The 21410-nt window shown below is 39.8% G+C and overlaps 1 long non-coding RNA gene across 1 annotated transcript; it reads left to right on the top strand.

The window, feature by feature from the left end:
• The first annotated feature begins 14681 nt into the window (after positions 1-14681).
• On the top strand, positions 14682-21193 carry LOC148222166 (uncharacterized). The gene is made up of 3 exons (XR_015806927.1): positions 14682-15758; positions 15856-15972; positions 19628-21193. It is a non-coding gene; the product is annotated as an uncharacterized LOC148222166 (long non-coding RNA).
• Positions 21194-21410: the final 217 nt, after the last annotated feature.

Below are 21410 nucleotides of genomic sequence, written 5' to 3'. Positions count from 1 at the left end.
AGAGAAGTCTAAATATTTTTCCAAATATACAGAAATTCCACATGGCTTGTCTTTGGAGGGAGCATTTCCTGTGCAAATCTCTCAACAAGTATAACTAATCACATGGTCTTCTTTGGGGATACGAAAATGACTCTAAAAATCATGGAGCTTTCTTTTGTTCATTCATTCAAGAGAGATTTTTGAGATTTGAAACATTTGGACTTTGTGGCTGGTAACAGATCTTAGCTGAGAAATGATGAGCGAGTTAGAGGGTGGCATCTGTGCGAAGACTCAGCATGCAGTGTAACACAGTGTGAACATCTCCCTGCAGGAGAGATGCCGAGCCTCTCCTTTACAGGAGACTTGTAGGACACTTCTCTAACTTAGTTTAGAAACAATTCAGGGAGCAGGTATCCCACAAAGATGGTGAGACGCTGAGTAACAGTTGCATTCTCAGACAGCTGTCATCTTAGTTATTTGTTAGGCACAGGTCCCTAATCCCATCAAATAGATTTGGAATAGCACAGATCTATCAAGAGTTCAGATTTAGCTCCAGTCACTTCTGTGGTGTGTTTCTCTAAAATGAAGTTGGTCTAAAGCCTTTAAAAGAAAACCCAAAAGCACTAATGATGCTGATATTTTTTTCTCCAGAAAACCTATACAAGAAGGAGTTTGCCTGAAATGTTTGACTTTCACAGGAGGTACCTACAGGTATTTTTATCTCAGCAAATTGCACCATACGCATTTGGAATGCAGAAAATTTAACAACTCTCTCATCAACTTGCCTTTTAAGAATTAATAAATACTGTCATTTAGTACTCTCTATTTTGTACCATCAATGTTTAAAATTCAGCAGACTGAATTTCATACCAGGTTTGGTGTAAGCTTTTAATCATAATAATGATCCCTTGATCTACCATGGTCCATCCAACTTGGAGGTTGTTAGAGGTCCCTTCTGGGAACTTTCCAGCTGTTTCTGTTTAATTCATGTATATTTATTTACATGACTTTTAAACCCCATTTGATAACAGAAAAATAGAGTATGATTTAGCTGCAACTACTGTTGATCATTTTCCAGAAAACTAAGTACAGCAAGGGAAAAGCAACATATGGCACCATTTTCTTTACTGATCGCTTATTATGTACTGTTATGACCTCATCAGTGCCTTTGTCTGTACTGCTATAGGTTAAAGAAAAAGGCTGGAATATCTTTCCCCTTAAGCTTTTAGACAAAAGCAAATGTGACCTGGAGGTAATTTGTGCATTTATCACACCACACTGAAAGGAGCGTACTTTCTGTCTGGGAAAATGAAATAGACTTTTTAGTATTGTGTTTATAATTATATTTTAAAATCTTATTTTTGTTAAGTTGGAACTCATCTTCCTTCATTGCTGTTCATTTGTGCTGAGAACTCACATTTTCATCATGACAACCCCCCCTGAATTCAGCTAACAGCTTTTTAGTTTAATATTAATATTTTGCCTCTAACGCTATACCAGGATCCTGTGTAATTTCTAAATATTATTAGACTTGTTCTGCTACTCCTGTATCAGAATAGTTCTGCTATTCTTGCAGAATAACTTGCAAAAAAAATACCTTGCAAAATTGCTTTGTCAAATTGCCATCAAAGCAGTCATGTTGTTCAGCAGAAGATGGCTCAATGTGAGCTCGAATGAATAATTCTAAAAAATACATGAATTAAAAATAATAAATTCTAATAATTTTCAGAAAGGAAGGAAGGAAGGAAGGAAGGAAGGAAGGAAAGAAAGAAAGAAAGAAAGAAAGAAAGAAAGAAAGAAAGAAAGAAAGAAAGAAAGAAAGAAAGAAAGAAAGAAAGAAAGAAAGAAAGAAAGAAAGAAAGAAAGAAAGAAAGAAAGAAAGAAAGAAAGAAAGAAAGAAGAAGGAAGGAAGGAAGGAAGGAAGGAAGGAAGGAAGGAAGGAAGGAAGGAAGGAAGGAAGGAAGGAAGGAAGGAAGGAAGGAAGGAAGGAAGGAAGGAAGGAAGGAAGGAAGGAAGGAAGGAAGGAAGGAAGGAAGGAAGGAAATATGGGGAAATTCAAGGTAGAAGTTGCAGAGAACATGAGGCAAATTCTAGGCACTCAGTTATGCCAGAGTAGCTTTGTTGTCTCCCCAGTCCATCAGTGCCACTCCGTTGAGCTGCTGGTGGTAATTTGTCTCATGAAGATTAAGGACCTGGGGAGAACAGAATAAATTACTTGGGTTTGATTTTTCAGACTGCCTAATTCAACTTATTCCTGTGCAGAATTCTGAAAGCAATGGACCAACACTTCAAAATGCTCTATCATAGGCATTGGAGGTAATTAGTGACTGTATGTATGAAATTTTTCATACGCTATGATAAACACATTCATTTCTGTGCTATTGATCACAAAAGCATTATGTAGTCAAAAGGTCAGGGCCCTGCTATGTGATCACATCCTGAGTTGTTCCTGGTAGTTGTAAAGCAACATTAACTTTGGTAGCATTGAAAGAACAAAATCTGGAATTTAGCTCCTTGTGTTCGATGGTCTAGAGAGGGCATGGCCTGTGAAGCCATGAGCTCTGGCTCTATTTTCCCATGTGGAGTTACAATGCAGTTTCTAATTGAATTATTAGGAATCAGCTACTTTTCATGTAAAGAGTATTTTCTATACCTGATCCCTACACTATTTTTATGTACTGACATATAGGGAGAAGTGATTTATATAGTGACACTCTTACTCTCATTCAATAAGGTTTTTTCTCTCCTTTCTTTTTTTTTGTTTTTCTGGTATATGCTGAAAATCAAACAAGTCGTCTTCTGTTGGCATAAAATTAATCAGGAAAAAACCCCAAAGAATATCTGTGAAATCTGCACAGAGAAAAAGATTCATAGTTCTTCGATATGCAGCTTGATATTCTGTGAGCTGCTGACCTTTCTTGCATTATTAAAGATGCCTTGACTAATATTGAATAGTGTCTCTGGCAGATTTTGATGGTAATGTGCTCTGGAGAGTCTTCCATAGGCAAAAATTGCTATCAGGACTAGGACAGGAGAGATTCAAAAGCCTGAATTTGAAATATGTCACTTGAACTATATATTCTGTGTACTCAGGTGTAAGCATGGGGAATAATTTAATATGAGAGTAAGAAAAAAACCTTGTAAAAAGACTGCCAGAGTGTACAGAGGGCTATGGAAATAACACTGAGGAAAAAAATGATACTTTGTTAACTACCTCTGCCACAGTGGTGTTAGCCACACATTCAATACCCTTACAAAAATAATCAGAACTGGATAAAATGAAAAAATTTCCATTCTTATTCTTGTGCCTGAGGATATAATATTGCATCCTATAATATAAAATTACATGGATACACAGAGAAAAGATAATGGTATTCATGTCCAAACTGAAAATGAGATTTTGAGGTTTGTATTTAATTGTATTCAAATCTTTAAAGATGTTTCCCTGATATTTTTTGAGTGAAATACATTATTTTCAATTTTTTTCCTGGTAAGTGAAATAGAAGATTACTTCCTGCAAAAATCCATGTGGAAATTCAAGGGGACCAGATCTAGCGATGTGGTATTAAATGCCATGAAAGCTCTGAGATTTGAACTTGATATTCTTTGTCCTAAAAGCCTTTTTACAGAGAGAGCCATCATATGGGCAGTTGCAGAGCTGCTGTTGTGCTATTTCCAATCTGGCAGAAGAGGATGATGCCAAAACAAATGTGGTGAAACACAGCAGAATAAACATGGGGAATGGCTCTCTCAGATGTGTGTAAAGAGTTGCTTTAAAGCCTGACTACAGCTGTGGTCTGGAGAACTCTGAGACTGAAAAACAACACAAGATACAGGTAGGTCCTAAAGGATCTGGTAAGGAATAACCTCTTTAAGTGCTGGAAAAGCAAGAGAGGCTGTTCGGTATTTGGGTTGAATTTGAAAATGCATCAAGAACCACGGCAGCCCTGCAGGAAGGGATGTATAGCAGAGGGATTAAAGCTCTGCTCAGAGGCCTGGGAATAAAAGGTTCTACAGGTGAGCAATTTTTAATTAATTAGGGCATTAATTGGGCAGTGGGGGAACATCCCTGGGAGATGCAGAGGGAACAGATCAGGGAGGTTGGTGCTGGAGGAACATGTAAAAGGTATTGCCCAGCTCTGTGGAAAAGAGTGGTTGAACTTTATGGCTTCCTCACACAAATGTGGTTGCCAATTTCTTGAGCAATTTATGTAATTTTACAGATGAAAACATGATTGTGGGTAGATAAGTGACCTGTTCATATTCCACCCTAAGTCATGCAAATGAGCACCAAACCCTGAAAGCACACTTTATCAATTTGAATCTCGCATAATTAATAATAAATTTGCTTAACTGTGGGAGAGTGATGAATCTATTTTGTAGCATATTTACAAAACATTTTAGACTGTTTATCTGAGGTTATTGCATTGCCACAGTGCTGTTTGGGGAATGCAAAGCACTACAGAATGAGGGACAATTATAATCCCTTATTTATACCCTTGCAGATCCTGCCATAAGTGTCCGTGTTGTTTGAGGCAATAGCCCTGGCTAACTTAGCAGGTGCACTCACCATATGTCAGAGGACTATAACTGATCACAGACATATGTGCAAAAATTAGCAATAAAGCAATGTGAAGACTGTAGTGGCTATAGTGTAGATTTAATCCTCTGCTGTGCTGGGCTTATTGTCTCTTGCTGTGCTAAAGCATCTAAATGTGTGTTTAGCTTCCAGCCTGACATCAGTCCTAAAAACGTCAATGCAAAACTCAAGCCTTAAATACTCTGGACAGTAAACATTAAACACTGAGAAGGAAAAAAAATACATTGACAACAGGATTTTTCTCCAAGGCATTCAGCCACTTTGCCTTATGTGCAGTTCTTTAGGTAGTACCTCTGCTCTTTGCATCTCACAGAGGCATTGAGGCATTTGCCCTCATTGTGCTGAACAAAGAATAAAGAAGAATCCCTGCTCTGAAGTGTTTAAGTCTAAACAAAAATGAAACTAGTAGCTCACCTCACTTTTAATTCTACTGTCTGAACTGGGTGCAAAAAGCACACATGGGCCTTACATCCTCATTCTCCTTTCTTATTTTGGGGACGTTTTGAAATTTTCCATCAAGTCTTCTGCCATGGGAGCAGGGGGCCACAGCCTCCTTTAGCTCTTCTTTCCTCATTTCCATACTGCAGCTCTCAGCATTCTGCATGTTGACATCTCATTTCTTCTTGGACTCCTCCCAGAGTGGCAAAGATGAGGTGGGATTCCTGTTCCAAACAGTCCTGTGATGTGTAGGGCAGCAGTAAGTTCCTTTTTTTGTGGTCTCAGATGTAAAGGTGTCTGCAGGGACACAGATGACTTTCGGTTTTCTATTTCGATTATTTGTTTCCATTTTCTGTAAAATCAAATTGATTCTTCTCTGCCATTGTACTGGGTTGAAAGCAAAACCAGTGAGAGACTCCAAGTCAGTAATACAATTTAATAGGAAAAAAAAAGGAAAAAAAAATAAAATACATGCAATAATACAAAAGAAAACCACTGACAGAGCCAGAATACAACCTGACACCCTATCAGTCAGGGTGTTGGTAGTATAAATGGTGGATGCATCCTCCTGGATGACAGATGTGGTTCAGTTGAAGCAGTGCTCCTGTAGAAGGTGCAGTTTTCCTCCGAAGATCCGGGGATGATGTGGAAAAGGTCCAACTTTCCTCTGGGATCCAGTGGAAAAAGTCTGCCTTAGTGCTCCAAACTTCAGTTTTTATCTAGGAAAGGCTTGGCTCCTGCCCCTGGCTGGGGCATCTCCCAATGGGGTGATGTAATCTTATCAGTCACACAATAGGACTTAATGGCCCATTAACAGAATATATCTTCTGGAGGAAGGATGGGTTGTGGAAAGATAACGATGATCATCCCCCTGATTTTATCAGATGGCACATCAGCAGAGGATATCTCCCACAGAGATAAGGATCACCACCCCTCCCACATTTCAACAGATGGTGATAGAATACACATTTTTGCATTGTACCCCAGGACAGCCATGCTTATTGTAATCCTAGAAATATGGACCTTCATGAAGTGCCAAGTGTAAAATTTCTACATTACATTTAAGTAGAAAAATACAATAGAAAGGAGCATGAGACCTCACAAGTTTTGCAGTGCTAGTGGACCAGTTATGTGACTGGGGACAAGGACGTGGATAATTTGTTTTGTTCCTTCACTTAATCTACTTCCGGACCTCTCCTGAAATGTATGAAGGTAAAAGGAGAAAATCAAAGTGAAGGCAGTTTTCATTGTTCCTTAGCAAGGACTGTAAATCTTGCCGAGTTTCTTGGTAAGACTGCTGTGATATACACCTGTGTAGAAGTTTAAATTGAATTTGATGAGAAAAGGCCTTATTTTACTCCATTGCTAGCAGAAGACTTAATCTATGCAAAGCAAGGCAAGCCTATTCACTTAACTGAGTTTGTGTTGAAATCCAGTTAAGAGATTTTTAAACAAACCAACCGAAAAAGACCTTGCAGATAGAATCCAATATTGGCAACATTAATCTGAATTTCAACCAATGAAAAAGACAAGAACAAAGACATGGGAAGAGAAGCCACATGCCTTACTATTGTAGCAAGCAGGATTGTATATTTTGCAGGAGTGTGTAACTGAGCTGGAGACACTCCTTGTGCAAGAACTGCAACAGGTGCTGAGTGTTTCTGTCAATGGGAAAGATGGTGTTGATACTTGATAGTTTTTCAAACCATATGACAAGCACTGCACAGTGCCTTGTTATGAGCATACACAATTAGAGATGCTAAAATGCTTTGGTAGGACCTTTGTCCTCATAATTAAACGTGCATGATGGTAATTGATGTGTAATGATAATGAAAAAAACCAATAGAAAGACTGATGTTAGGGCTTTTAAATTTGCTGTCTGATAGGGGACTTCCTTTTAAGGAGAACAATATCTTATTATTTAAGCCATTATACTAGATTGCACTTGTTGTAAATGATAAAATTATAAATAATAAAATTATAAATTAAAAAAACAGTATCGTGCAGTTAGATGATTGATTAATTTATTAGTTCAAAGATAAAGTTTTACTTCTGTTTTCAATTTATTCGAAGTCTAGAGATGTTTTCTCAGCAGGTTACCAGTTCTTAATTACCAGCTTCTTGGTCTCTGATGATATAAAAATTTTGAAATCAAAATATTTTTCAAAGTGTTCTCAGTGCTTCTACCTCTGCTCTGCACCAGCCTGAGTTGAAATGCTTATTTGAAACTCAGTTTTGTCCAGTTTTATTGGAACTTTCAGTTGTATAGAGAAATTAACTAAAACAGATCAGATTATAAATTGTGTGTTTTGATGCAGAGAAATGGGTACAAAGAATTTAGCATCAGTGACTATTGCTGTAAGTTTTTGCTAATGAAATTTTACCTGAGTGATGAACATTATTAAGCTGAGGATGTATGTGTTATTCCAGCTGCAGACTGCAGTTGACTGGCTTATACTCTTTCTTATCTTCTATCACACAAAAGACCTGCTTAGTAGGAGGTTTTTAAATATTCAAAGACTACAAAAAAAAAAAACAACAAATGGAACAGAACGTGAAAAACTCTACTGATAAAACATTTTGTGAATGAGATGAGACTAGTCTACGCATTCAGTAGCTCATAATTTCAAAACTATTTCTTATGGGTGACTGATTTTGTAAACCAGGAAAATGGTAACATAATTTTGTAAAATGGCCATCAGTCAGATACTGAAAGGATAAAACTGCAGCTCCTCCTCCTCTATAATTTGCAAGCTGGTACATATGAAACATCAGAATATAGCTCTTCTGTCTTGTGGCACTGATTTTGAGTGTGAGGTGCAAATGATATATCAATCAGCTCTGTCAAGAACAGTAAAAAACCTTTCAACGACAGAATTTTCCTTTTTTTTTTAGGTCAGCTGTTCTCGAGGCTGCATTTTGAGCCCAGAACTAGAAATGGTGAATTCTGGAGTCCTCCTCTGCTGTTCATTTTTGGATGTCCCAAGGACCAGCATTTATTAGACAAGCACACTGAATGGAGTTCGGCAAATTCCAAGAAACTTTCCTGTGGGAACACACATTTGGAGAGCTAGGGAATTACAGCGTGGAAATTCTTTTCAGGCCTGAATTTCTCCTGACTCTCAGGTCCATTCCCAGGCTGACAAGCTGACTGCAGCTTCAGTTAAGGAGGAAGTCTCCCAGGGTGATAACATGGTGAAAAACAGAGTGGAATTCATAATAAAGATTAACACCTGGTGTCTTTCCCATGGGATACATCCTGAGGTACTGTCCCAAGGATGCTTTTCCCAATTGTCCAATGAACTTCTGTCCTGTCCTAGCTGCACGTAACACACTTTAAATACAAGATGTCCGTACAAAAAAGTTGGCCTTTTCTCCCCAAAAGAAGTCCGTGTGTGTTGCTGTCTTTTCTCTCTATTTGCAGTGCAGTAACCACACTTTCCCTTGTCTTTCACTGGAGTTTTGAATAGATTAATTATTTAGGGCACTGTGTACAATCAGCTATGTTGCTTTCCATGGCCCTTTCCTAACTTTACTTTCCGGAGATGTGACCTGATATAATCATAGTGAAAAAAAAATATTACTTGTGCACCCATTAAATTGTATTTTTTCAAAATGCTATAATCTCCAGATAGTGTTCTGCTATTGGAATTCTCCTTGAACAGAGTTTTTGAAGGAAGACAGATTTATTTCAGCAGGGCTGAGGGGGATGGGAACCTGTGGGGTACAGGTAGGAGGATTCAGAAGTAAAACAATGTGAAAGCCAGAAGAGGTGTCTGGCTCCCTGTGATTAGCTGTGAACTCCTGAGGCTGTGAGCTGCTATTGGCTGGTATTTTTTGGTTCAGTGACTTGAAACACCCATTCTTCAAAGTGAGCCCATTTCAGGGAATCTAGGAGTCTCAAACTATTTTGGAGGCAAGATAGTTTCACCACTTCTAAAACACTGGGGTTCAGAAAGCCAGAACAGCTGAACTGAAAAAGTTGGGACTCTCCTTGTTTCTGTGTCTGGTACAAAGGAAAAGTGTAAGAACTCTGAGATTGAAAAACAACACAATTTTCAGTCAGTTGCCCATGGTATCAGGATGAATTTTGGAAGCATAGTGTTTCTGAAGCAAGAACATTTCTATTAAAGGTTCCTTTTAGAAGTAAAAATGCCAATTTACCCTGAGTATGAGCTAAACAAAATCTACAATCTCATTACTTCAGGCCAATTGAAAATCTAAGTTTTGACCAGATTGACTTTGTTTCTTTTATTTTTTTTTTCTTTGATCTTTTGCCCATAATAAAAGCTGCTTTTCAGGGCAACATGAGACCATACCAGATACTGTGTTATGTGAAGCAGCAACACATTTTGGATGTGTGCCACTTCCATGCATGTGTCATCTAGAAATTGCCCGTCTGGAAAACACCAGATGCAATAAGGAATAGGATGACTTGGATAAAATAAATCAAGAGCAGAGTAGGTGACCTCTCTGAATTGTATTGCATACATTTCCATATGATGAGTTTATGGAAATCCAAGAAGAGGCAGAAGGTTTGGCAGAGTGGAAGAAGTGTGGGAAGAGGGAGAGAGGAAAACATCATGGGCTTTAACAGAGAGAAGTAGAAGCAAAGAAAAACCAAAAGTAAAAAGGCACAGAAGATCTGTGGGATCAGAAAGGCAATACAATGTAAAAAATGCACAAGGCAGGGACTTTTCTGGGATTTTGGACAGTGCTTAAAGCCATAGGTTTTGTTGTGGATGTCCCAATGTAGCAGAGCTCAAAATCAGGCTGGAAAAACCTTGAGGAGCCTGGTCTAGTGAGAGATGTCCCTGCCCATGGCAGGAGAGTTGTGACTAGATAATCTTTAAGGTCCATTCCAACCCCTTTCTATTAATCATGTAAAACTCCCACAATGAGGAAGTAACTTTGTGCTGCTAAAATACTTGGTGATGACAAGCCTGGAAGACAGAATGGAAAGAACACATGCCAAAAGCAAAACAGTGCAAATCTTAGTTCTGCACTATAAACTGATTGGATTGCATTGGCTCAAGGTGAACAAAATTGTGTCAGTGTGTGCTGACCCTGGTAATTCATGAGCCACCCTATGGAGACAGGCAAGTTAGGCCAGGCAAGTCTGGGGAGTCTTTCTTGTGCTCATTCTTGGCAACAGCCCCCAAATCGGGGAGAGCACAGCAGAGCAATGATGCAAAGGACGTGTCCTGGGCTGCACCTGCTCAAGGGCTGTTCGAACAGCACAGCAGGGGGGTCAGCACTGCCCTCACCTGCCACAGGTCAGGTCACACCTGGAGGAGTTCTGTCCTGAGCTAGGGACATGTTGTAGCATGTGAAAAATCAAAGTTCTATAAACCAGTTAAAAAACACAGCCAGCTTTGTTCCTGCACAGACACACCAGCTCTTGATTGCATGACTTGCTTCTGCCTTCCCATGGGCATGGAGATCTTTTAAAGTGAGAAATGCAAAAATAAGATACATGACAAATACTAGAGGCTACTGACTGCTACGAACTTTGCCTGAGGGAGATTTCCACATGGCTTGCCAGCAGAGGTCTGCCTCCAGCTGCTCGATTTTCAACATTTAAGCCTTGCCTGCAATGAGCTACAAAGCATCTGAGGTAAATGAAGCAGTGGGACAGCAGTCCCAGGGATGAATATATCGACATGGATGCATCTCAGCTGTCATTCTGTAATGGTTTCTGCTTCAACATGAGGTCTTGCTTGTGTACACCTTTGAAGTGTTGCTTTTGTGCCTTGCATGCAACTTTAGCAGCAAACTACTTGCCCTCCAGGTGAGACTGTGGCCCAGGTCACTGACAGTCATGGAAGGACAGCAGAATGCTTGGGGTAACTCATATCCCTCTTCCATTACCACTGCTTCCAGGCATCCTGTGCCCCTGAAGTCCTCCTACCTAACGAGAAATAGATACCATAGTAGAAAACGACAAATCTTGGACATTATGTGCTTCAATATTGGAGCTTTATTGAGCCATTTTGGTGTTACACCTTTCTACTTTCCCTTTTCCATGGTGCGAATCCTTTTCAAGGAAAGAGACAAAAAGGAGGCTTGACTGTGCTTGATTAAGAGAGGCACTTCAGAGAATGCCACTGTGCAGTGCACTAAAACTATGGGTGTTCTGGTTTTTTAATTATTGTTTTAAGCATATTTCTTTATGCTACCAACCAGCTTGGCTCTTTGAGAAATATCTGGACCTCTTGCTCTGCAATAATTTATAGGCAGCTCCATCAAAAGAGAGATCTTGGAATGCCCATAAACTGTTCTCTGTTCACTGTGGCCACCCCAGAGGCCAGTGCTGATGAGTTAGTCTCTATGTGTCATCGCAAAACATGACGCAGGACACTGAGATAACCCTAGAGCTCACCTGATTCATTTTTCCCCCCGATCTAAAGAGAGTTTTCTTTCTTGTTTAGGCCCAGACTATTATGTCAGTGGACTGAAAAGGGAAAGAAGCAGGGGTAAAATGCTGTACTCCTTTTAGACTGCTAACTGAAAGTGAGGAAGTGCTGGAAATCTGTCCTTAAGAGTCTGGTGCAAATACTCGTTTATGTGAAATTGTGTTGGTGTAATATTAAACTTACAGAATGGATCCTTCTGAAAATACACATTTCTTATATTTGCTTTTCTGTTCTAGTTTCTAGCTAGAAGAGGCTCTATTTAGCAATTGTGATAATGAATGAAAAGATTAGCTCTCCCAAGCTGTGAGCAGAACAACTGTGTACTCACTCTCTGAGAAGTGTAGTCAAGAGTTTTATCTGCTAGCTGATTTGAATTAATGTTACATTCACCCCTGTAGTCAGCAAACAATGAGCCCATCTCCTTATTTTTATGTACAGCCAGGAACAGAGGAGCAGAGAATGGTCTTCATACAAACAAAAAGATAGAGATTGCCATGGCGAGAAAATGCTGCAGGAGCTGGAATGGCTGTGTCATTGAAGCCAGCATTGATCTAACCCTTTTTATTTTTTTTCTAAGGGACTAACTGAAAGTGAGTTGCAAAAGAAAATCAATTCCGAGAATCATTAGGGTTGGAAGGAACCTCTCCTGGGTCGCACAGTCCATCACTCCTATGATTGTTCTTAAACCAACTCTAACAACTGGGTATCTACTTGTATTTTTTATGGTGGCTCTACATTTTTCTTTGGCTGGTTGTAACAATAAGGTTAGAACAAACATTCTTTAAAAAAGAAGCATTGCAAAGCAAGTTCTTGGGTGCATTTTAGCTGCCAGGTAATCTTCAAGGCTCATTTACTTAAAAAAAGTTACAGTACTCAGATGTCAATGTGTATTCATCTTTGTAGGTGCCAGGAAAATTAGAAATATTACTGCCTCTTTTTGTTCTTGTGAGTGGGTCTTAGGCTCCTTGAACAAACTCAGAGTTTTAAATGAATGTCTAAATCTCTAGTGCTCTTGAAAAAATTAAAAAGCAGTTTGTGATTCTTGTCAAGGACAGGGAAACCTTGCTTTGAGTCAGAACTGCAGGATCATAGAACAAAATTTCACTAACATGGATGGGACAGTTCCAGGAAGGTGACACTAGTCTTGTTTTGTGTGAGATCCAGTTGAAATCTTGCAGAAGATGCAGGTTAATTTGTAGCATAATGTCACTCTGATCTCCTGGGCTGCTTGGTGTTTTCTGCAGTGTACTCCAGCAGCTTCTCTCTTGAACCGTATTTTGTTTTGTGTTGGGAAAGGTAGTTGACAAATCATACTAAAATGCCTCTGTAGTGTGGAATGGGAAGATGCTTTACTTGAAAGCTTGGATAAGGGAAGCCCACCCGTTGAGCTTTTGTTTTACTTGTTTTGTGTGCTTTCCTTCAAACGCCATGCAGGCATCTGTCCATGGGTTTGTGGGTTTAGTGCATGACAGATAAGAATCACAGAATCCTAGAATGGTTTGGGTTGACAGGCACCTTAGGGACCATGCAGCCCTGCTCCTGACATGGCCCACTAGATGAGGCTGCTCAGGGCCCTGGCGCAATGGCCGGGGCTGCGCTTGGCCACTATGGCCCCGGGCCTAGAGAGAGTTGAGGCTTTTTCTCAGCCCTAAAATGGGGCTCTTCACCCTTCCTCCGGTCTAGCTCAAGTGTTAGGGTGAAAATCCCTGGGCCCTTGCCTCATGGAAAGAAGAGGCTCTTTCCCCTGATGAAGTTACAGGGTTTATTTCTCATGGGTAGCGAGGGAAAGAGAGAGGGGGACAAAAAGAGGGGAAAAGAGCAAGAGGTCAGGGGGCACAGACCTTTTCTAGGGTCTGGAAAGGGGGGCGGGGAGAAATGGGATCCCAGCCAGTCCTGCATGGCCAGGAGGGGAGAGGGACCAAGCTACAGGGCACAGCAGTGGTCACAGAATGTACCATTCACAATGCAGCTCAGAAATGCAACAGCGAGTCACAGCCCAGGAGCAGATGACCTGAGATTTGGCTAGAGTAATTTCTCTACAGCCTTTTTGCTGTCAATTTTGTGTTCTGAGGAGGCAAGGAAGAGTGGGAGGTCTTTTGCATAGGATAAAGGAAGATTTATTATTCTGGGGAATTTGGGGGCAAAAGACAAAAAAGGCAAGGGTGCAACAGTTGAAATAGGGGTGAGGTTCATGGGGAGGGAACAAATCCTCAGCAAATTGGAGAAATTCTGAGGAGGGGTAAAGGCAGAGTTTACAAAAGCATCCCAATGAGGGAGGTAGGGGGGAAACTGGGTCACATGGACTAATGAGATGTCCAGTTTTTAGGGGATTTCCAAAGGGGAATTCCAAGCAGGGGGTTGGCACAAGGTAGGATTGACAGGTAATTCAGGATAGATTGACAAGGAGCATGGGAGGGTATGATTTGGACTAAGACATTAACTTGGGGAGAACATACCTTTAACAAGGAGAGCACTGCAACCAGGCCCCATCCAACCTGACCTTGAACACTTGCAGGGATTGGCATCCACAGTTTCTCTGAGCAATTTATTCCACTCCTCACTACCTAATAGAAAGAATAACAACCACCACCACCTATTCAGTTCTCTAATAAGAGCTTATTTGGCTATCTCTGTCCATTGGTGTAGGAATTACATTCTTTGTTGGGGTAGCAAGTCAGGAAGGGTGGGCAATTTTCCCATCTTGGACTTCATTTTGGAGCAGTGAAAAAGTGCACCCAGAGAGGACTTTGGGGGTTATGATGTGGGCACTCTCATAGCACTGCAGAGTCATCTATTTATTTCTCACCGCATACTTCCAGAGATAGAACATAAAATAATTCAGTAATAACCTAATACTTTGCCCTAATCTGGCATCTCACACTTTCGTGATTTAGAAAAGAGGCAGTTAAATTATAATATCAAGAAAAATCCTGCATAACGCTTACTTTAGTTGCATAATTTTGCAACAGCAATTACCTCAGCTTCAAATTTAATTTAAAAACTCTTTGAAAGTACATACTCTGTTATCACAAAATATACTTGAAATCAATGAAGGGTGATTTCCTTCCAAGTCTGAAGATACTATTCAATAGCCAGGAAAGAAACCTGCACATAGACACACACTCTTGTTAATAAATTCTGCTGTGGCAATTACAAATTTTGACTTCCACAAATTCATTTGCTCTTGGCAAAACATGAATTATAAACAATATTTACTGTCTTAGTGCAGTTGCATTCTTGCACCTGGCTAGAAAATAGACAGGAACTCTTGAAAATGATCCTAATCATGATGCTATTAAGTGAGATGCAGAGAACATACTCTGATAAACATCACAGTGACTGCCTACCATTATCTTATATTTTCCTTCAAGATTCATGGTATCTTAGCAACCATATAGGCCTGATAACCTCTAATGGCTCTAAAAATGATGCACTTGGAATCTATCACTTAAGGCCTGGTGCTCAAGTAATGACACTCTTTTCTTTGATGGCAGATCTCAAGTCAAATAAATACACAGGAAACTGGTGCTGCTTTCTTTGTCTGGATATTCATCATTTCCATGGTTACTCAGAATGAGCAAGGATAGGACTCTGTAATCCAGGCTTAATCAGTATAGATTTTTGGATAGACATTCATACCTTAATTAAGTATATGGATTCAGAAGAATGTCAAAAGAGCAGCGGGTTATTGACTGTCAAAGAGTGGTGTTTGTGCATTACCTGGGGGCATGAAAAGGGCATTCTCTTATCAGACTGAGTGAAAATGTACAGATTTGGCAACAGAGCCTGAATATGTGAGTGTTGCTGATCGGGCTGTGGAGCTGCTCTCTGCCTGGTCATTACTAATGAGTCCTGGGACGCTTAAGCTGTGGAACAGTGGGAGATAATGTATTGATGTATTAGTGTCCCTGTGTCATCAAGAGAACAGGCTAAAAATGAACAGTGGGAGGCAAGGTGGCTCTGCTAATGTGATTCAAATTTCTGCCAGTATCCACCCGTTCTTAAAATTGGGGAATTTAGAGTCAGGTAGGATTTGTTCCTGTTTCCTTCTGGATTTTTTGTATTTGTAGAGTTAAGTACTATTGCATTCATTAAGTTAGAGCTAAAGCATAAAGTCTTTCTGCTTTGGACTTCAGAAAAGGGATCCCTGTTTCGGGGTCTGTGACAAAGGCTCAGAGGTGAGGACGAGGTGTGTGGCTGCCCAGGTGTGTGGAGGCCACTGCAGCCAGGCTCTGTGTGCTTGTCACAGGACAGAAGTTAGCACAAGAGGATTCCAGAAACCAGGTGGCATGAAACTATCTCTGTCCTGTCTGGAAAGAAAACAGGTGAGGGTTTGGCCTCTGGATATATGCTTGCAAAGTGTGGGATTCCCCACCTGCAGTATATCCAAGATCAAGAGTTCACTAAAAATATTTTCTCTAGACATATCGTGGCCTACTATGCTCAGAGGAGAGGAGGATTCACTGATGCTGGGAGTGCTTCTGCATGGAATCTGAATTGCTACTTTCAGGAGAAAATGGAGCTGGGGACATGCACAAAGTAAGTCACAGGCTATCAGTGCTGTGCTGGCACTGCCAGGGAACCCCAGAACCCTCTGTCAAAGACTAACACCTTGGAAAATTACATCTGAAATCCCCAAGTCTGAGAAACAGAAGCTATTGCCTTTTGGAATAGTTTTCTTTTACCATGATGAATATTATCCAAATAAAATGTGCAGAATCAGAGGTATTGTCAAGCTTCAGAACAGGGAGCTGAATGTCAATGACACTTACTGACTGTACTGGTATAATTCCATCAGATGCTGAGCAGACAACATTTACATTTAAAAATACAAGTAATCAATGTATGTTAATGCATGCCCTTCATGCATTCTGCACTGAAGCATTTTACCAGACACTTTAAAGAGCCTTTCTCTTGCAAGCAAAAAAACCGTTCAGAAATATACCAACAACAAAAGCTTTCTCATGTTTGGGAAAGAGACAAAAACAAAACAAATCACAGATGTTTTCTGTGCCAGGTCCTGTCCTCTGCATAACACTAATGCCATGTCTGTATGGCAAACACCACTTTAACTTTGCACTTAAAAATTGTTTAGCCTCTTTTTATAAGATGTATGTCAACAGTGTACGTGTAGAAAAAGGCACACAGTGCAGCAGTTGCCCAAAAAACAGAGTCCCTAAGGAAGGTGTGCCTTTACCTGTCTTTAGGCCCTGCAAATGTTACCACTTTGCAAATATGATTATCCAAATGCTGATGAAGTATTCACTACCATGATTCCAAATTAAAGAGACACCTGCCACAATCCTGTTAGTAAAATCTGACATATGTCTGTGTTACTTTCAGGTGTGTGGGCAAACAATTACATTAGAGCAGGAGGAGGCAGGGTGTGAATTTGTGAGAACTCAGAACAGCTGTTTGTGTGCAAGTTTCTACCTCGTTGTGAGTGCAAAGCAAAGAGAGAGCACTAAAAGCATTGCTCTAGGAAAGATACATCACTGATATCACCCCAGGGTGGGCTGGGGTAACAGCTCGCACCCGGAGGTGGTGTGGAGATGCTCACATCTGTTCATGTCATAACTTAACATCTCTGTGGGCCATAATTCTGTAAGAATTATTAAACTCAGAATTCTGTCAATGTATGACATGAAACAAATTGCTGCAGGCTTTTTTTGAGTTCACTGTTGTCTTCAAATGATTACCTGTATCTCAGTTGGTTTCATCCCTTCCAGAGCTTATCAGCACATAATTGATAGTCCCCTATTCTGCCTTGGGTAGAAACACACAGGCCCTCTCAGCAAAGATGTCACTGGGAACTTGAACCTAAAGCCAAAACTTACTTTGTTACAAATCATGGGGAGTAGGATCTGTGGCTGCTGATAGCAGCTAACAGTGTTTGGTTGTTCCCTGGCTAGTGACAGGAACTCTCGTTTACATCCCAGTCCCTCTGGAAAAGAACTGAACTGAATGATCTTAGGTTTTAATTTTTTAAAAAAATTTCAAAAGATGGAGTTTTTTACACTAGGTGAAAAATTTCCCCCACAATTTGATCAGCTTCAATAGAATCTTAAAAGCCTTGTAAATGGATGTTGAGGCTTGTTTACAACATCCCACAAAAATGCTTTAAGTGGGCCCATGACAGAGTGACTTTGCCCTTCATGATGGGATTTTCAGAGTTTATACATTTTGGTGAGATATCCTACTGTTTTATTCTCAGAAGCTCTGCTGCCAAAAACACCTTTGCTGAGCAGTTATGTATTCACAGCCAGAGAATGTTTCAGGTTGTACATGAAAGAAGCCTAATTTCTCACATGAGTCCTCACATGAGGAATATTTGAGCTATCATGCAATTATGATATAAAGTTTGGAGACTATGTTACAAGATGCCTGAAAAAAAAGCCCAGAAACCAGACATGCTGTCAAAAATTCATCAGCAGTCCCTTCTGTATAACATACTTTTCAAGAGACAAGTAAAAAATGTCAAAATCAAGTGAAGACTCCTTAGTTACAACAGCTATTCAAGATCCAATGTAGTGGTTCTTGTACACTTCCCTTCCTGTAAACCACTCTTCTCATGGTTTCTTCTAGTAAATGAGATGTGCATAATTCAGTCTTATTAGAGAATGGATCCCTTTCAGGAAAAAAAAAATCTTCTGAATGTTAGGGTAGGAAAAACCCAATTGTACTAATTTCATAATACTTTGTCTCACATTCCTAGCTTTCCCTCTGCCTGCAAGATGTGCTGAGATAAACTGATAGGAACACTGATCACATTAGATTTCTAACAATTTTCTTAATGAAATGCATTCACATGCACATTTTTCTGTGCACCAGGTGAAAAACCCCTTATTTAGAAGCTCCACACCCCCAATTTTTAATTTATAACTAAATAATTTCGGGTAAATACCTCTCTTTCTTGCACTGGGATGTATTGGGAATAGTTGTCTTCAAGCAAATAGTATTATGTTGGAAAATTAGTGTGTTGACAAGAGGAGAAATAGTGTAGTCATTAAGTTTTATGATGTTATATTTTAAAATGACACATTTGTCCACTATAAGGTGACTGAAATGCAGATTGGGGGCTCAACAGAAATATTTTTTATAAATACTGAAGTATTTCTGCCACAAATCTTCTGATGGAATAATTAGATGAAGCATTCCTGATTTCAACAGCTCCTTAAGGTGCTGACCTGAGATTTTTACTTTGAATCAATTTTGTGCTTTGTGACTCTGGGTGACTTCCTGTTGCATGTATTCCATGCAGACTGAAGATTTTACAGGAAGTGTAATCCAGCAGGGATTGATATTGGGCATATACTATTTATTGTCATCATAGGTAATCTGGAATATGAGATAAAGTGTATTCTGAATTTGCTGATGCCATACTGAGGAAGCTGATATTTGGAAGGGAGAGTCTCTGCAGGACGACTTGGACAGGGTGGGAAAGTGGACTTACATGAAGCACATGAGGTTCAATGAGCACAAGTGTGAGCTGTAGAAAGGGATAAAGAATTCTCTCAGCCTCCCCTGGTTGCTGCTGTTCCTTGCATTCTGCTGGAACTCTTTCAGGAAGGGCATTTTTCTGATTACAGCAGGTGTTGCAAGCTCAGAATCAGTCATGTAAGCTTTTCCTGAGGGGGATCAGTGGTGGTGGAGCATCTAATGAAAAAAATAACAGAAATGGTAACAAAAGAACTGAGGAAAATTAAGTTTTTCGTAAAACATGTCTTTTATTCGAGATATATGTTTGCTTTTATTCTGAATTTTTTTAGCTGAAGTCACAGCAATAGGTACAAGGGATTGCTGGGAAACCATACTAATTAAAACCGGCTCTTTTTAAAAAATTCAATTCAGAGAGCAAGCTGTCCTTGATGATTAAAATAATGAAACAATTAGTTTGAGACCCACTATTGAGTCTCTTCAAGGATATTGTATTGTCTAAGGTGGGGTTTGGTTTTCTTTGCAGCTGGCTGTTTGTTTGTTTGGCTTTTTTCTTCAACTTTGAAAATTACATTGCCTGAAGATTTCATCCTTAGTAAAAAAATGGGATTGACCACTGCAGGTGATTCAATAAGTTACCTGGCAATTGCAAACAATTTGTCTTTTTCCTTCTTTTACCAGAAAGAATTTAATATCACCCAGGAACTTTCTGCCTGGTTGTGTGCATTTCTGTAATAACTAATTTCTTTATGAGCAGGAAGAAGAATGATTGTGGTCGTTGTGACGCACACAGAAAGAGAGAGAGACCCTCACACACCTGACTCCAAGTTGGTCGAGCAGGAAAAAAGACTTCTTTATTTACATTACATGGCTATTTATAGAAATCTAACAATGAGCATGGACTGGACAGTGATGATGAGGCCTCTCGACTCCACTGGTTCATCACAATGTCAATCAATGCTCGGGAAAGAGGAATGCAAAACAATTCTGTTTACTAGAGGGTGAGAAAGTGTAACAAGAATATAGCAACATCAGAAGGTCAAAAACACCAGGGCAACAAATGATAATAATTTTTCTTCAGAATTGGATTATTTCTTTTTTCTTCGTCTTAGAAATGTTTTACTCTCTCCCATGCACACTTGGAGTTTTTCCTTTCACTCCAGCCCATTGCTGCAGATTGCAAGCCCACTTGTTTTTTCATTGCAAGATTTTGCAGGACTGCTGAAATTATCTGGGCGAAAAAAAAAGATAAATCAAAACCTAACCCAGCAAAAATTCCAAGAATTTTAATTTTAGTTTTATGTTATTCACAAAATATTGTGTTGTGCTATTTTGTGTTATGCCATTTGCTGATGTGGAATTCTCATATCACTTTGGGATGCTAACTTTTATTTCATCCTTCCCATTAGTATACACTTGACCAAATATATGGTTAGCTTCTAAACTTTTTCTGGCTTGTCTTTCATTTCTCTCCTCCCAGGGAAAGATAGCAGTAATAATAAACTCACCAAACTTAATGTTCAGCTTTGATATTTTATTAGATGAAATTTGCTGAAATATCATCTGCATTCTTCAGCAAAGCAGCAGAGAGATGGCCAGAACGGATGGGGAGAAGTGTGTTTGCAGCCATTTTAAATAAATATATAATTGAATCCGTGCCAGATAGGGATCTGGAAAAACAGCTGAATTCAAATTTCACAGCTGAGTTGCTTCTTTGATTGGTATACCATAGGTAGTGTCAGTTATATGCCCCTTGCTTTACCATTGGCTTATTCATGAATTCCTACTGCAAATACGTGTCAGTATTTTTATTTTGCATGACATTTGGATGAAATCCATAGAGGAGCCCAGAAACTTCTGGAAAGATTGTTTTTTCATTATTTGGAAGGCTTTCTATTCCTTTTTCTAGCCTAGCACAAACAATGCGTGTATCAGATATGCTACAGTTACAATGCTGGGAAAATCTTTTCTCATCTCACTCATGAGGTTTTGTTTCTGATATTTCCTCTTTGCATCTTTATTCACTGTCCTGGGGTACAATGCAAAAATGTGTATTCTATCACCATCTGTTGAAATGTGGGAGGGGTGGTGATCCTTATCTCTGTGGGAGATATCCTCTGCTGATGTGCCATCTGATAAAATCAGGGGGATGATCATCGTTATCTTTTCACAACCCATCCTTCCTCCAGAAGATATATTCTGTTAATGGGCCATTAAGTCCTATTGTGTGACTGATAAGATTACATCATCCCATTGGGAGATGCTCCAGCCAGGGGCAGGAGCCAAGCCTTTCCTACCTAGATAAAAAACTGGGGTTTGGGACCCGAGGGCAGACCTTTCTACTGGATCCCAGAGGAAAGTCGGACCTTTTCCACATCATCGCTGGATCTTCGGAGGAAAACTGCACCTTCTACAGGAGCACTGCTTCAACAGAACCACATCTGTCATCCAGGAGGATGCAGCCACCATTTATACGGACTGCTACCAACACCCTGACTGACAGGATGTCAGGTTGTATTTCTGACTTTGTCGGTGGTTTT

This window comes from Sturnus vulgaris, chromosome 14 (genome assembly GCF_052056855.1).
Source record: "Sturnus vulgaris isolate bStuVul1 chromosome 14, bStuVul1.hap1, whole genome shotgun sequence".
NCBI lineage: Eukaryota > Metazoa > Chordata > Aves > Passeriformes > Sturnidae > Sturnus > Sturnus vulgaris.
The sequence above is the reverse complement of the archived record's forward strand: the minus strand, read 5'-3'. Positions and strand labels throughout refer to the sequence as shown.